Below are 12,278 nucleotides of genomic sequence, written 5' to 3'. Positions count from 1 at the left end.
GGCCAGGAACAGCTGTAACATCTGAAGCATGGAAACTTGGGCTGCTGGATGGTGCCGAAGATTGGGAATGCACAGTTGACCTACCAGAGGGGAAGAAACACCCAGAAATCATCAGCAAGATCAGCATGAGACCTGACAGAGTACTCCACGCCAAGGCAACGAAACAAGCGATTCTGATTGAGCTCACTGTGCCATACGAAAACAGAACTGAGGAAGCCCACATCTACAAGACTGAGAAGTATGTTCTCTAGCCAGCAGCCTGAGAGAATCTCCAAGCCAAAGTCCTCACCACAGAGATTGGTACAAGAGGGTTTGTGAGGGCATCTGCCAACAGCCTCATGGAACAGATGTCCATTTCTGGCAGAAAGAGGACATGGGCTCTCAAGGCAATGGCAGAAGCAGCAGAAAAGAGTTCCAGCTGTATCTGGTCAAGGAGGAATGAAAGTAAACTTCATAAGGATTGAATTTCCCTACTCAAACAAGGCGTGTGATGGCTCAGCAGTTAAAACGTCTGCCAGAAAGGTGACTCAGTCCTGAAGTGGCGACCACCCTGGAGGCGCGGATTCGAACCTGCTGAGGACCAGCTTGTAATATAAAAAAAAAGACGGCAATACAAGGGCATCCAGGAGTCATGACCTGGGTGTGACCTGGCCCCCTTATAGTGTAAGGAGCTAAGGGCTGAAACACTTGACTGATGGGGGGTTCTTCTCTGAAGACCTTGTACAGCTCTCCCTAGAGTTTCTTATCATATGTGTGAAGATTGGAAGGTCAGCTGCGTGAAGTGGTCCTCGTAGCCTGCTGAGCGTTCGGCTACAATCTCAGAGTTAGTGCACATAGCTGTATACAAAGCATGTAGTAGGCATCCTTCAGTCTCGGAAGACTATGGAGTTGTGCTCTAGGTGTTTATTCTGGTACCGCGTCGGGTGTGGCTGGCCAGTCCAACGCAGGAATGACAGACAGTCCCTGTGGCAGAGGGCACAGATGAAGTCTGACACTGGTCTGTCTGCCTGGGCTGCAGCCTTTCTTCTCATTCTCTTTTCCTCGTGCTGCTGAGCAAGTGTCTCTTCGAATTTGGAAAGACCTTTCTGCACATTCGGTCTCCAGGCTGACCGTTCGAGGGCTGTTGCTTCCCAGTTGTTCTGGTCGATGTTCAAGGCTTTTAGGTCCTTCTTGCACACGTCTTTGAATCGCAGCTGTGGTCTGCCTATGGGACGTTTTCCCTGCACAAGTTCTCCGTAGAGGAAGTCTTTAGGAATCCGTCCATCGTCCATGCACATGACATGGCCGAGCCAGCACATACGTCTCTGTTTCAGCAGCGTGTACATGCTGGTGCATCCAGCTCTTTCCAGGACAGTGTTGTTTGGGACCTTGTCCTGCCAGGTGATGTTCAGAATGCGTCGGAGGCTACGCATGTGAAAAGCATTGAGCTTTCGCTCTTGTCAGGCACGCAAAGTCCAGGACTTGCTGCCATACAGGAGGGTGCTCACGACGCAGGCTCTTTAGATCTGGATCTTAGCGTACTCAGTCAGCTTGCTGTTGTTCCATGCTTTCTTTGTCAGTCTGGTCATGGTGGTAGCTGCCTTGTCTGTTGAGCTCTGCGTCAAGTGAGAGGGGGTCTGAGATAGTTGAGCCCAGATAAACGAAGTCGTGGACGACATCCAGTTCATGGTCATTGATGCTGATGGCTGGGGGAGAGTCAACATCTTGTCCGATGACCTGTGTTTCCTTCAAGTTGATGGTAAGCCCGAAGTCTTGGCAGGCATTGCTGAAGCAAGTCATGAGCTGCTGTAGGTCCTCGGCTGAGTGGGCAGTTACTGCTGCATCGTCTGCAAAGAGGAAGTCACGCAGGCACCTCAGCTGGACTTAAGTCTTCGCTCTTAGTCTGGAGAGGTTGAAGAGCTTTCCATCTGTCCTGGTTCGGAGGTAGATACCTTCAGCTGCAGGACCAAATGCGTGTTTCAGCATCACAGCAAAGAAGATTCCAAACAGGTGGGAGCCAGGACACAACCCTGTTTCACTCCACTCCGTATGTTGAAGGCAGCTGATGTTGAGCCGTCAAAGACGACGGTGCCTTTCATGTCTTCGTGGAAGGATCTGATGATGCTGAGAAGTTTGGGTTGACATCTGATCTTGGGAAGGATCTTGAAGAGGCCATCCCTACTGACCAGATCGAAAGCCTTTGTGAGGTCTATGAAGGCAACGAAGAGGGGCTGACTTTGCTCCCTACATTTCTCCTGAAATTGTTTGAGGGAGAAGATCATGTCTATAGTTGATCTGTTGGCACGGAAACCGCACTGCGATTCAGGGTAGACTTGCTCTGCAAGTACTTGGAGCCTCTTCAGTACTACTCATGCAAAGACTTTCCCGATGATGCTGAGGAGGGATATGCCGCGATAATTATTGCAATCGCTTCTGTCACCTTTGTTTTTGTACAGTGTGACGACGTTTGCATCCCTCATGTCTTGTGGTACTTCGCCTTCACTCCAACAGAGGTAGAGGATTTCATGCAACTCGGTGATGAGTGTCTCTTTGCAGCACTTCAGTACCTCGGCGGGAATACCGTCTTTCCCTGGTGCCTTGCCAGAGGCAAGAGAGTCCAGGGCTTCGCTAAGTTCATCTATGGTTGGTTCTCTGTCAAGCTCTTCCAGCTCTGGTAGGCACTCTATGGCATTCAGGGCATCTTCTGTGACTACATTTTCCCTTGCATATAGCTCAGTGTAGTGTTCTACCCAGCGCTCCATCTGTTGTTCTCTGTCTTGAATCACCTCCCCTGTAGCTGATTTCAAAGGGGCAGTTTTCTTTTGCATTGGGCCCAATGCCTGCTTGATGCCGTCATACATCGCCTTGATGTTGCCTGTGTCAGCTGCGATGTGAATCTGGGAGCAGAGCTGAAGCCAATAGTCGTTGGCGCATTGCCTGGCACACTGCTGGACTTTGCTTCGAGCAGCACGGAGAACCTGGTTTTGTATGCCGTCAAGGCGTTTCTCTTGGCCTTGATGACTGGTGTCATTTCTTCTAAGTGGGCTTCGAACCAATCAGCTGACTTGCTGGTCTTTTTGCCAAAGGTGGACATGGTGGTGTTGTAGACAGCATCTCTTAAGTGTTCCCATCGGTCTTGGGCATTTGCAGTGGGTGTGCCAGGGAGAGAATCCTCCAACACACGTGCAAACTCCTCCACTTTTCTTTGATCGCATGTTTTGCTGGTAGCGATGCGAGGTCGGCCCTCCTTTCTCGTACGATGCAGTCTCTTCGCGCGGAACTTCACACTGCTGCACACCAAAGAGTGGTCAGTGTCACAATCGGCGCTCTGGTAGCTGCAAGTGATCTTGATGCTGGAAAGGTTGACACGTCTGGTGAGGATCAGGTCGAGCTGATGCCAGTGTTTGGATCGCGGGTGTCTCCAGGAGACTCGATGCTGAGGCTTCGTGTTGAAGAAGGTGTTACTGATGCACAACCCATGATGACAGCAGAGGTCTAGCAGGCGCTGGCCATTCTCGTTCATTTTCCCAGTGCCGAACTGACCCAAGCAGGTGGGCCAGGAGTTGTGATCGACACCTACTCTGGCGTTGAAATCGCCGGCAATGAACAGTAGTTCTCTGTCAGGAATTCTCCTTTCTCCTTATTGCAGCACTGAGGTCGTCATAAAACTTGTCTTTTGCTTCTGCTGTGGATGTCAAAGTTGGTGCATATGCACTGATAAGACTGACTGGTCCTGGGGATATTTGGAGTCAGAGAGACAGGATTCGCTCTGTTCCTTCTGCTGGTGGGGTTATGGACCCCAATAATCTGTTTTTAACTGCGAATCCCACGCCGTGCTTTCTGACCTCGTCTGATGGTTTGCCCTGCAAGAACAGGGTGAAGTCTCTCTCCCTCACAGATCCTGTTTCTGGGAGCCTGGTTTCTTGAAGGGCGACGATGTCCATCTACAGTCTGTTCAGTTCTCTGTCGATGCAGGAGTTTTCATTTTTCTGTTGCCTGGTGCACAGTTGTCGATCCGCTTGTCGGCATGTATATCACATGTATTGATGAGGAGTGACACTTCTGCTCTGCTAGTTCGATGACAGTGGTCACCACTCAAAAAATGTGTTGGTGCAGGTTGGTCCCTGGGGCTGACATGCCTCGAAGGGGTGGGCCAACATGCCCCATATGAAACGTACGTATTTTCCCTTGATAATGCACTGATTTATCGGATTGATTGTGACATTGTTTTTTGTCAATTGACAAGAACGCTGTTCTGATTAAAATCGTTTATGTGTTCAAAACCTAAGCAACCAAGAAACGGTCAGAGGGCAGTGAGGATGAAGACAAAGAGGTCGCTGGACCACAGGTCATCATGAGGAGGTTAAGGTCTGCACTGTCTGTCCGCTTGGTCAGCAAGTTAAAAAAACATGGGGAGGGAAGAATGGATGTAGTGCATACAGTGTAAAGATTGGGCCCGTGTGGAATGCAAGGACCTTGGGAAAAGCTCGGTTTACATTTGTTACAGTTGTGACTCTGATGCATACTGCTGATGACCCAATGAACTCTAAAAAGTAATTTGTTTTCCCTAGTTTCATTCCCTTCTAGTCAGGTAGTGCGAAATGTGCTGTTTTATTTCATTTGCTGATAAATACAAGATGTGTTATGAACTGTATGGAGGACTTACATTAGTTGTGTTTTTTTTCCGGCCCTTGGTGTGCTAAATAAGTTTCAAAGTATTGTTTTCTTTTCTGGTAACAAGGAACCCATTCTTTTTCTTCTTAATCTCCTTCTTCTTCTTCGACTTCTTTTATCCCCGCATAGATACATGGCAGAATGGGCACCACTGATGACCTGGACACCAGTTTTCTCCATTTCTCTCTGTTCCTCGTCTTTCTCAGTGCGTCGCTCAGTCTCAAGCCTGTTCATTCTGGGATATTGTCCTCCCATATCTTTTTCTGTCTACCTCTGACGGGCGCAATAGCCGAATAATTTAAGCGTTGGACTTTCAACATGAAGGTCCCGGCTTCGATTCTCGGTAACGGCGCGTGGTGGTAAAGGGTGATTTCTTTCGCTCAACATAAGTGCAGACCTGCTAGTGCCTGAAGTCATTTAAAAATTTGTGTGAATACGCACGCAGAAGATCAAATACGCTCGTTAAAGTCCCTGTAATCTATCAGTGTCAGCGTTCGGTGGGTTGTGGAAACACTGAAGTACATACCGTGAAAAACGGGGAATGGCTGCCTAAACGGCGGGGTAAATAAATAAACAGTCATACACGTAAAAAGTTACAAGTCTCCATGACTCAAACTCAGCTGGTTTAATGACGTAAGCAACAAGCTCGTCACCAAGTGGAAAACTGACACACTTCCTCAGCTCCCTTCCTCCCTTCCCTGCATACATTCACGCTTTTCACCACATTCTCATGTATTTCATAAGGAACACACGAAAAGGGTATCTATCAGTGTGCATACACACAATCGTCTTTGTCTGCTCCTGAGGATCGTATTTACATAAATCGAGGCCACTGCGACCCGATTTCGTTGAGAGAGAGAGAGAGAGAGAATTCAAGTACCATGGGTCAGTTTAAATGTAATATACACAATTAATTCAAAATACAGTTTCGTCAACAAATCAAAGAATCGTGTTATGTCTTCTATACAAGGTGTATGTAGACCATGCATTCAACAGTAACACCAACTTAGTTCAGAGTTTCAGCGTTAGATTTATTCCACTTCTACGCCATTTTGACTCTGCCCCTCCAGGGCTATCACTCCCACTGCCCAAACATTCTTACTGTCCTGGGTTGTTTCCCGTCAATAGGTGTTGTAAATGACACCCTCCCTTTTTTTCCAAACAAAAGTAAAAACACTTTCAGTGTTCTTTAGCGTGACACATTAAATCAACTCAAAAACATGAAAAATAAACAACACATTGTACCCACAACTTTCTCACCTTATCTGAGTGGGCTGTCTCAACATAATATGTATCAAATCAATAAACTTTAAATGTTTGGCTGTGTAACCAAGTGTTATGCTTGCTTCATTCATCAGTCTAAAGATTTCAACTGACGCTAAGCCGCTTACGTCATTTTGTCCTCCTCGCCAGACAACCCCCTCAATGCTCAACCAGTGTCAGGGTACGTTATTGGCTGAGGTGGAATCTGTGTTTCTGCTCCACTGTATTTAATACCTCTTTATCAGATCACTGAACTACAAGTATTATACACTGGCAGAATCGTCGTGATTTCATCTTTAAATCTATTCCATTTATGTTTGCCTACGTTAAACTGATTTAAGGCAGTTTGTAATTTTCAGCGACGAGCTCGTTAAAACTCACCCTATTCAGGTGACTTAAATTAAGATTATAAATTCATCTTAAATAGTCAACACTTCATTTTATACTCATTAGAAAGTAGGTGTTGAGCTCTTTCTTTTGCAACTTATCCGACGTAAATCATTTCAGGAATCATTTAGAAATCTGTCTCTGAACACCTTGTAAGAAACACAGTTTTTGTCGGATTTGGCCTGATTAGAGCCGATCTGCTTCGCAGCAGACGTGATTGTCTTTGTAGTTCACTTAACCTGCATAAATTGGCAGAGCGAGTGATGAGTGTTCACTTCATACCTGAGCCAGCCCGTGGCCAGAGCCTGCTCTCTTTCTCTCTTGCTGTGTAGCGAGCAGTGTGTGTGTCCTGTGTGTTCCCACAATGGCTGACATCTCGCTATGTATCGTTGTTAAGTACTAGTGTGTAGAATGTGCTGTTGATTGTAAATTGTATTCTTCGATACAGTACTTGTGTTCATATGAGTATGTTCAGTTATTGCTTTGTTCAATTATTGCTTTGACATGTTAGTCACAGCTCTGCTATGATTGATCTAAATAATCGCCATGTCGTCATATGCTTGGAGCAGTGTTCCATTTGATTCTTCTTAACGTCACAGTCAGTGATGTCTCTGGACACTGATAGTTTGCTCCAGAATGTTCTAGTGAGTGCATATGACGCGTTCTTTCTCATTTGCAGTCACTGATGAAGGTTACAGTGTTTCACTGATTCTCAGTACTCTCAAATGTGTGTAGTATTCTGTCATGATTACAAGATAGTGTTGGATTAATATCAGTTATTGATTAAAACCACCTGATATGTATCAGTCTGTTAATTGCAATTTAGTTATCATGCTCTCTGCTATACGGCTTACTCCAGTATAGTGCAACATGATAAACTGATTCATTTGAGTCACTTTGACACAGTATAAGCTTTACCTAATCTATACTGTCAATGTACTTTCACTAAATAAACATAGCTTCAATCACTTTAACTACACTGTTTCAATGTATTAGAAATGCCATTTGATGTCAGTGTTTGGTCTTCACACATATGCATTACCAAGTGGTAGTCTTTCCATGTAATATGTATACATGTGCTTTACTATTCACTTGTGCCAACATGTTGTGCTAATGACATTTGTTTGTGTCATTCCAGGCACTGTCTTCTCTTTTTATATCTTCTTCTCCATTACTTCTTCTTTTCATCTCTTCTCTCATTATTTGTCTTCCTCTTAGTTCATCTCTTATAATAACTATTGTAAATAAAACAATAGAAGAACCCATTTGTGACTGGCCTATATATGTTCCTTGCTGTGCGCGGGAATTCTTGTCTATCCTTTAATACAGTAAATCATCACTTAGTTAGTTCTTTTGTACCGTCCCCTAATAGAACCACTCGGTTCAGTACACGGCTACATCTGTATCTTAAGAACTTTGTCACAGAAATGCAAATTCTGTAAAATTTCTAAATCCAATAAGGTTTTCTTCCAATACAACAACAAATGTCCTATGTTTGCTGTAAACATACAAGTATAGTATTTTACCCACTAAATAATCATCTCTTTTTTCTTTTCTTTTTTAAACAAAATACATTCAAAAAACAAACGAACACCACTAAATATTCACTGATAAAGTGTGATGTTTTTTGGGTTTTGGGGGTGGTTTTTTTTCGCAATTTCTTTATAGTATTTGTATGTTAACATAGAACGTTCTGCTTCACTCAGTGTTCTCTTTGTTTCTCCTAGAAACACAATAAATTTTATATAAGAAAAACTCAGAAGTACAATTTCAACTGTTCCTATGAAGTTCACACATCAAACACTGCAAACACTGAATAAGTGTTCAGTTGTTGTTTTCTTAGGCGTGTCCCAACACTTTTCACTTGTCATTTCTTCGTGGAGTTTTCACAACACGTCTATATCTTGTTTTTACACCATTGTCACTGTTTTCATTGCCCATAGATTGTCTTTTATCTGTGATCATTTTCTTTTCCACTCTGTTTTCTTCCGTCTTTCTTGCTTCTTTCACATTCTTGCTCCCTTCATTCACTTTTATTCTGTCACTTCCTCTCTCTCGCCTTTCTCTCTCTGGTATTTTTCTTTGGCATTTCAAAATGCCAGTGTCATTTTTACACTGTTTTCTCTTTTCATGTCACTTTTATCATTGCTGTTTGACATTGGTCTGACATCACTCTGAGTGCTAGTACCAAGAGAAGGTCTGAGCATTTTCTTGTTTCTGTGGTACATCACATTTTGTTCATCCTTGTCAACATAAGATCTTGGTGTATCATGAGGGAAAGCTATTTCTGCTTTTTTCCACTTCTTACCAAAGTGCATCATGACTGGGTCACCTGGTTTAAGAACTGACAAGTTTGTGCCTGCTTTCTTGTCAAAGTATTCCTTTTGCTTTTGTTGGCGTGCAACAAGTTGTTTATGAGTTCTGTTTGATTTCTTGGTTTTGAGAAGTTCTGCTCTTGTTGGCAGTGTTGATTTGAGTTTTCTACCCAAGAACATTTCTGCAGGTGATTGTCCAGTGTCTAGTGCAGTGTTTCTGTAGTTCAGGAGCGCTGTGAATGGGTCTTTGAATTTGGTCAGAAGGTGTTTGACTGTTTGAACCATTCTTTCGACCTGACCATTTGCTTGTGCATGGTTTGGGCTTGTGGTGATGTGTTTGATTTCAAGCTCTTTCGTGAAATCTGCGAATTATGCACTTGAAAACTGAGGCCCATTGTCTGTGATCAATTGATCAGGTATGCCATACCTAGCTATCAGACTTTTCATGTTGCCAATCACATATTTTGTGCGGAGGCTGTCCAGCTTCATGACTTTAGGCCATTTTGAATAGTAGTCTGTGACTAATAAGTATTGTTTTCTGGTGTTCAAAGATATCAGCTGAGATCTTTGCCCATGGTCTATCTGGAATGTTTACTGGAATCATTGGTTCTTTGGGATTTGCCTCGGCATTCTCAGCACAAAGTCTGCATGATGCTACTTTGTCTTCAATCTGTGATGACATCCCTCAGTATCCAGAAAATGCATTCTCTTGCAAAGATTTTGCATTTCACAATCCCAAAATGTGATGCATGAACTCTCTGAAGCATTTCTGCCTGAAGTGATTTTTGGAACACTAGTCTGAAACCTCTAAATATCAGGCCATCAGTGTGTGAGTTCATCTCTGAAGGACCAGTATCGTTTCACTGAGTCCAGTAGCTCAGAACGCTTTTCTGGAAATCCCATGAGGATAACATTTTTCTGTGCATTCAGTTCTGCATCTTGTTCTGTTTCTGTTTGAAACTGTGCATACTTCTCTTCTATTCTGATAAGTGTGACCTTGTGCTGATTGAGTTGATTTCTTTTTCTGGAACCAACTCCTCTTTTGTTTCATGAAGGTATGACCTGCTGAGAGTGTCAGCTACATACATTTCTTTTCCTGGTTTGTATTGTACCTTGAGGTCATACTTCTGCAGTTGAAGCATAAATCTTTGCAGACGCACAGGTGCTTTGTGTAGTGGCTTTGTGAATATCGACTGTAGTGGTTTGTGGTCAGTTTCTACATCTACCTTTCTGCCATACACATATGTGTGGAATTTTTACACTCAAACACAACTGCTAGAGTTTCTTTTTTGAATCTGTACATAATTCTGCTGTGTTTTTGTGAGAGCCCGTGACGCATAAGCGTTTGTTTGTCCATCTTGCTGTAGACAGCTACCGAGTCCTGTGGAAGAAGCATCAACTGACAATGTCAATGGTTTTGACGCGTCATAGTACTTGAGTACTGGTGCTTCAGTCACAAGTTTCTTTATTTTCTGGAAACTCATTTCTTCTTTGTCTGACCATGACCACTCTACATCTTTCTCTGTGAGCCTACTTTCATCTGCCAATTTTTAGGTATTGTATGAATCCTAGAAAGGTCATGAGTTCTTTCTTGTTTTGTGGGTTGGACATGTTCTGTACTGCTCTGATCTTTTCAGGATCAGCTTTGAGGCCTTCACCTGACAAAATGTGACCGACGTATGAAATTTCATCTTTGCTGAAAGGCCCAGCACTTCCTTTTTGAGGAAGTGTCTGGGTTTGTTCCAATGTACCTTTTATTTACGGTAGCGTAAGCATCACTGACTTGAAGTTGTGTACCTTGTGTAATGGAGAGAGTCACCACTCTTTACTATTTGTTAATCATATCGTCTCCTGGCCTCATTATTTGTTAATTTCCAGTGGATAAACTACCGAGGCAACCATGTATTTGGTCTGTATTGTCCATGTGTTCTGTGTGGCTTATTCAGGATTAACCTTCACCGTACTTTGTGGGTCTGACAGACCCATTTTTGCCTTAAAAAATGCCTTTAAAATATATTTGGTGTCCGATTAATTTGAAATTTCATGACTTTTGTTGTCACAACATATGCATCATTTTAGTAAATTAATGTACACTTTAACTGATTAGTTAATCAGTTACGTAATTGTGAAAATTTTTACCTGCATTCCTACGTTGTGGGTCTTACAGACCCATACTCCCCAAAGAAGAGAAAACACTAAGTACCCTTATTCGTAATTCGTGGGTCTCTCAGACCCATACTCGCAAAAGAAGGGAACAAACCAATAATCCCTTTGTACTACGTGGAACGAAGTGATTGTGCGTACATGACTGATGACACATAGGCTACCTCACTGCTTCTGTAGTTGGCTGGCACATCGCATCCGGCTCTCACGGAGAACACAACAGTACAGCAGGCTACCGGTGTCATTGCCTCAGGCAAGTCATATTTTGATGATTATCAAGTTTATTAATTGCCATCAAGTTAGCTTGCCATCTGTTCGATACTTTAGGTCGATTCCAACATCGCCATCTCTGAAGGCATCAGTAAGCATTGCAGAGAACATGAGGCTGAACAGCGTTGGAGCCAGGACGCAGCCTTGCTTGACACCATTTGTGACAGCAAAAGGAGCAGATGTTTCGCCATTGTCCTGGACTCGAGCCTGCATGCCTGCATGGAATTGGCTGACCAAGGAAATAAATTTCCGAGGGCATCCGTACTTTTTGTTTTTTTTTGTTTTTTTGTTTTGCTGCCCCATCATCTGCGCCGTTTCAGTGGCATTACTCCCACGCCGCTCATTTAGATTCCCCCATACACGGCCACACCCGGGTTCGTCCGTCGCAGTCCCAGCGTCGGCAGTCCACAGGGAACCATCGATGTTAGGTCGCCTGGAGGCCACACACCAGAGGAGACCCTGCACTGCTGCTGAGTCACTTCAGTGGTGTTCAGTGGTGCCTGTTCTGTTTTAACGTACTTAGGACACCACCTACTAAGCCCCCTACTAACGACAATAATGGCTTAGTCGCGGAGCCAGACTGAGCGAGCGTCTCTCCCAGAGTGGAGACCGCCACCACGTCCCTCAAACAACAGCCCCCCCATGAATCTGCCGACACTGACGACATTGACAGGACTCACCCAAAGCACGGAAGTGGAGGGGTATCGAAACTGAGGTCACCATGAGAGCAGGGCATGAAAGGTCACAGACTTTGAGACTATTTTGTTTATATTGATGACGATGAAGGGGGAGGAGGATGACGATGATGATGACGATGTTGCTATGGAGGTCCATTTTGGTTTGGGACTGCGTGACAAGGCTGTACTCTACGCTTCCTGTCATAATGATATCCCGGCGTTAACCAGGCCCGAGAGATACAGACACTTGCAGTGTTGGTCAGGTAATTAGAGCAACACACCCAAAGACGCATCCTTGAAGTGGATGACACTCGACTGTGTGGTCCCAGTCTCCCCATTTAAGCCCACAGCACACTCAACTCTGGGTAGGAGCCGGCCACGGGCCGAAAAACCCACCTCCGCTGGGATTCGAACCCGCGTCCTCCCAGCCGTCAGTCCGCGACGCTAACCACTTCGCCACGGCGGCTGGTAGGGCATCCGTACTTGGCCATGATCTTCCACAGTCCCTCTCTACTCACGGTGTCGAAGGCCTTGGTGAGGTTGACATAGG

Source organism: Babylonia areolata, chromosome 19 (genome assembly GCF_041734735.1).
Source record: "Babylonia areolata isolate BAREFJ2019XMU chromosome 19, ASM4173473v1, whole genome shotgun sequence".
NCBI classification, from domain to species: Eukaryota; Metazoa; Mollusca; class Gastropoda; order Neogastropoda; family Buccinidae; genus Babylonia; species Babylonia areolata.
The sequence above is the reverse complement of the archived record's forward strand: the minus strand, read 5'-3'. Positions refer to the sequence as shown.